Here is a 6,211-nt window from a genome sequence, read left to right on the forward strand (position 1 = left end):
CCTAGGACTCTTTTCTTAATGAATTGCAAAGGGAGTCCAAAAATGGCAAAGAAGAATTGTCCTTGAAGGAGAAAGAGAACTTGCTAAAAATTTTAGCCAGCCATTTGGAGTCTTTCACACCGTGCTGTGTATAATCCTTATGTTTGCCTACATTGCTCTGCATAAGTGTCAACCAATGTGTGAAATTTACTCTCTTCAATAGGTATTTGAACATAACTGTTGCATATCCATTTAGCTAACTGGTAATAATAACAATAATTATAATAATAATTTAACTTATAGATATAATAACAATGAAATATATAATAATTATATAATAATAATAATAATTTAGCTAAACATTATTACAGGGCATTGTGTCTCAATACTTAATAGGCTTTATGCTAAAATGTCACAGGATCATTTTCTCAATCATTAAAACAATTTTTTTTCATTTTTAAAAATTTTTTATTACTTTTGTGCATGTACCGTCAAATCAGATCTGACAGGTGCAGGAGGGAATTGCCCCTCTTTCTCCGGCAGAGCTCATTAAAACAATTTTGTGACACAAAATTAGCAATCTACCTAACACCAGGAACACACTGATAGATCCTGATAGAATGAGAGCAAAATTTGGAACAGAACTAAAATTCTTAAAACATTCAAATTTGCTCAGCCAATTGAGACTAAAAGACTCCCTAAAACAATCATTCTGAGATATAATATACACTTTGAGCAAAAACTATTCTATGAAGTCATCTTTTGATTCAATGATAGATTGGTTCATAAAATAAACTGTATCATCCAGGAATAATGTGTTTGCTTAAAAATAGTCTGTTTCAGGCAAAACAATCAGCTTTTTCTCTAAAATAAAGATAAGGCAATGGAGCAGGTAAACTGGAATGCTTGAAATGGAAGAGCTAGAATTGAAATTTTATCCTCTGTAAAAATAAAATGAATGTCACAGAATAATTGGAAGCCACTGACTGGGAAAAAGTATTTGGTAATAACATATCAGATAAGGGACTTATATCCAGAATTTATGAAATACTTGAGCACCACAACAAGATAAAGGTAAATAATCCAATAGAAAAATGGGCACAGGATATGAACAGGCACTTCACCGAAGATGACATTCAGATGGCTAACAAACACATGAAGAAATGCTCAAAATCCCTAGCCCTAAGAGAGATGCAAATTAAAACAACTATGAGATATCATTTCACCCCAGTCAAAATAGCAAAATTTAACAGAACAGCAAGCAACAAATGCTGGCGAGGTTGTGGAGAAACTGGAACCCTGATTCACTGTTGGTGGGAGTGTAAAATGGTGCAACCCCTGAGGAAAGCAGTATGGCGCTTTCTCAAAAAGTTGCAAATAGAGATACCATTTGACCCAGCAATTCCACTACTGGGAATATACCCTGAAGAGACCATAGCTGACATCCAAGCAGATATATGCACACCCATGTTTATTGCAGCTTTGTTCACAATAGCAAGGAGTTGGAAACAACCTAAGTGCCCATCAACAAACGAATGGCTAGAGAAGCTGTGGTATATTCGCACAATGGAATACTATGCTGCATTAAAAAACAAGGAACTCATGCAATATTATTCAAAATGGTTGACTCTGGAGAACATTATGCTGAGTGAAATATCCCAGTCACAAAAGGACAAATATTACATGATGCCACTGTTGTAGAATGGGACTGTCCTTGGGGTTGGGGAGAGACTGAGTAAGATGGGTTCAATAATGTATACTGCACTGAAACAGAGGAGGGAGAAAACTGTTTAAAAGAGGTATATAACTAGGTATTTCTGTCATCACAGGAGACTAGAGCGAGGGCTACATGGTGGAGGGGACCTGGGGGAGGGTTTGTAAAACAATGAAAGAATCTTTTCTTTTACTTTTCCATAATTTTTGGACTCATGTACTTATAACTTGTTAGTCAAATTTGTGTCTTCTAGGTTGCAACACCCCCATGATACATCTTCAAGGATATGAACATGTACGGCCAAGCACAATCAATAAGAGTGCGTCTAAATTCCAAAATCAATCTCCATAATAGTCTATGTGTTTCCTACTGCCAAAGGGGCCCTTTAGAGTAGTGAGAGAAGATCTTCACCCTGAAACCCACAGCGTCTCTTTTCAGCAGGAAGTAGCTAAGAGAATACGCCATCCCCTTTTCCTTATGACTCAGGGTGAAGTCTCTCTCAGGGAGGAGTGATAGGGAATGGCAAAGGACACACTGACAAAGAAGATTAATCAGAACTGGCTTTGACAAGCACTGTGGCATTTGAACAAGAACAAACTGGGAGGAGGGTAGAGAGAATAGTGCAACAATGAATGAATGGAAACCCAAAATCTCTGTAAATGTTTATGAAAATTAATAAAATATAATTATAGAAAAAAAAATAAAGGTTTTGTCCTGAGCCAGTGGGTACATTTACTAAGGCTGAGAGAATTGTGAACCTACAGCTTCTCTAAAAAAAAAAAATAATAATTGTGTAGAAATTAAATGTGAACTCAATTGGCTGTATAATCTTTCACCATGAACCATGGTGGTTCAAAAACCACCATGAACACTGTTTTAAAATATCTGTAAGATAGGTCTACTTTTTACAACTTTATAAATGAATAAAGTTAAATGAAGAAAGGGTAAGTGAATCTAAAGAGTACACAAACAGTAAAACTTTTAAGATAGCTTAAAATTTATATCTGATTAGAAACCCAGTCCCTAGTCACTGATACTGTACTATAGCTAATCATTTAAGGAGTATAGGTTGGCCAGCCTCTCAGGATTCCTCAGAGCAGTAGAATCATATAATGTTGGATTTGGGTTCTCAATCTTTAAAAAGAACAAATGCATTTCTTTTGTGTAAAGGACATTCTGCAAAGTGTGATGTAGAGAGCTGTTTTAGAATGGGGCTGAGTAGATAGGAAGAGATTTAAAATAAGCATGAATCCCGAACAAAAGTATTCTTTCAATCATCAAAACCTAGTTTAGCATTAAAGTGTTTTCTTTTATGTTTACCCTCCTCCCCACACCTCTAAACCTTTTCTCTTATTTTATCCCTTTTACTGTGACCCTGAGAATTGTACAGCCATGAAAAGATAGAGAATTTTATCTGTTTGCTCTCCATCCCCAAATCCTCTCTTCATTCTGATTGTGTCTGTGAAGGGTTCTGCTAATCTCTAGAGGCGAGCGTAGTCTGAAGATATACAGGAGGTGTTAAGATAATCTCCTAATATTTTCTCTCTGTAATGAAGAATTAAAAACTCAAACCTGAAAAACAATAATTGCAACTCATAGTGGTCTCACGTGTGACATAGGGCAACTGTGTGCCACAGGATTTTCACTGGCTGGCTTTCCAAGTAGACCATCACTAGGCTTTCCTTCAGAGATATCTCTAGTTGGACTAGAACCTCAATCCTATTGGTTAGTATCCCATCCTGTTTCACCACCCAGGAAACTGCAGTTTATACTTTATTAACTTCGGTTGCATCAACCCACAGCAAATGAAAATATCAGGCTGTCAGAGACTGACACTACTCTTGCTATCAGCTCTTGTCATTTTAACTCTTTTAGCTCTTCCTATGATCACACCTTATGTAACATTATAAAGTTACACTTTTAGAAAATAATTCTCACCTTTGCCAAGCTGGATTAGAGATGCCCGTCTTAAATCTGGAGGATCCATCCATAAAAGAACACCTCTGCTGCAGGAAAGAGGATCCACAAGGAAAACTAGAAGAAGAAATTATTTCTTTCATTTCCTGGTCAGGCTCAGAAAAATTACTTTTGGTACTCGCATAGAATTTCTGGAGAACATATAAAAATAACTTTTCATTATTTTTCCTATCATTGCTTTTTCTTTTCCCGTCAACCATTTATTCAATAAATAATGAACACCTACTCAGTTTTGGAGTAACAATGTTAACAATATTCTCTATTTTTTTCTTCTTTCAGTCTTCATCTGCTGTAAGAACCATCTTCCCAGGAGTAGGACTGAGCTACTAGAGTATCACTTTCTTCCTTTAGGCTCATGATAAGAAAACCAGAGGATTTGAGATCGGAGATCAATACAAAGAACAAAACTGAGCCCTGGTCCCAGGTTCCAGAATGGAACTCTGTCACAGAATCCTAGAATAATCGATTTTGTGATTTGGAGAAGTTTTTAAATATTTCTAATCCAATGCTACTCACTTAAGCTTGAAAAATATTTCTTTTTAAAATAAATTTTATTTTAATTTTTGTGTGTACCATCAAATCGGATCTTCTCCAGAAGAGCATCTTGTGGATTTGAACTACGTACCTCTGGGATTGCAGTGCAGCTTCTTGCCACTAGGCCTCTAGAGCTCCCTTGCAAGGTATTTCTATCAGTTTACACTCTGCATTCTTTTTTATTTAGATGCAGGAGGAATTTTTTTTTTTCTGGTGAATCTTTCTAACATTAGACTTTCAGCTTTTAGAAATTCTCTAGGTCCTCTTCTTTTTACCTAAATCCCCAAACTAGTCAATATTTACACATTGACTTTCTGTTTTTTTAGGTTTCTAGATGCTCAGCCCTTCTACTGGCTCATACTTTCCTGTTACATCAACACATCAGTTAATAAGCCATTGACAAGCTCCTGTTTACTTACATCCTTGATATATTAAATTCCTAAAGGAAGTAGGCAGTTAAGAAATGTCTTTTTGTGACACAGAACACAACCTTTACTACATCTGCTAAACTACTCAAATATTACTGACTGATAAAAAGACATTCATATATATCTGGTCTGAGGAGAAAGAGCCTGTCTTCATTCTGACTAATCTTAGAGCTCATCCTTCTCAGGTTTTCCATCTGACCCAGTCTGGGACCACATAGTAGCATGGGGTCTGGCTCTACTGATATTGGAGTTCTGACCCAATAGGGATATAGAGGAAACTGTTTCAACCTCATTGGCCTAAGGGATCTTTCCCTGGAGGACCCAATTCTTCTTCATTCCTGTAAGTGAGATGAGAACTAAGACTAGCAGGTCCTCCAGGGATAGGCAGACTTACAATTATGGAATAGACTGGTAATGTCTCAGCCTTAGAGAAAGAGCTTCCTGGGACCTAGCCCTCTGAGGCAGATGCTATATTTTCAGTATGACTTCCAGGCAGTGAATATTTTCCCTGGGTGTGGGGCACTTAACATATACCCTCATGCACTCTCATACATATTTGAACATAAACACTCAGTCCTCTCTGATGATATAATAGATTTCCATACAAGTCCTTGTGGGCTTTAAGAACCATTTCAGTGGAAAATATGTGTTGCACATGAATGCTTTTAATAGCTAGATGAGTTATCATGAATTTAACGATTATGTTAAAGTGATAAAAGTCCAACGAAACTAAAATATGTACTTATTATAATATACAATGCTTTTAACAGAGGATATTCATATGAAGACACTTTTGTGACCCTCGATGAGAGATTAAGAACTGTGAGATTAGCTTAAATAAGATTGTCATTATAGGAAATGGTTTGTTACTTTACTTATTTATATTTCATTTGTTAAGAGCTGAAGTACTCATGCTTCTCACATCATTGCATACCAACATCATGATTTCTTAAATTTTACTTGATTTTATTTATTTATATTAATAATTGCATATTGCTATTATTTAATACTTCAGTCCCTCAAGACCAATCTGTATATATTATCCACTTCATTGAATACTTATACTTTCCAATTTGCCTTTAATAATTCACCCATAGGAATATCCATAATAGGAATTCTTCTTTTAGGTGTTTGTTTTTTACTAAATTAGGTTCTATTAGATGATGGGGTGTGTACCACAGAATCAGGACTGACCCATAGCTGACCTTCCAGCAGGTATTCAGAGGCAGTTAATCTCGTGAGAGGAAAGGGCCTATCCTTTGCGTACCTTCAGGATTGCAGCACAGCTTCTTGCCACTAGGATACCAGAGCTCCCTATTAGATAATATAAGTTCAAGCTGCTTTGAAGGAAATAGCAAAAAATAAGGCCCCAGGAATAGATGGTATACCAATTGACATATTTCTGCTAACAGATGCTGCCCTGGATGTGCTCACCAAGTTGTGCCAAGAAATCTGGAGAACAACCACTTGGCCAACTGACTGGAAGAGGTCTATATTTGTTCCCATCCCAAAGAAGGGTGACCCAACTGAGTGTGGAAACTACAGAACAATATCATTGATTTCACATGCAAGCAAGATT

The sequence above is a fragment of the Elephantulus edwardii genome, unplaced genomic scaffold (assembly GCF_000299155.1).
Source record: "Elephantulus edwardii isolate Elephantulus edwardi_28Jun2011 unplaced genomic scaffold, EleEdw1.0 scaffold00044, whole genome shotgun sequence".
Taxonomy (NCBI): Eukaryota; Metazoa; Chordata; class Mammalia; order Macroscelidea; family Macroscelididae; genus Elephantulus; species Elephantulus edwardii.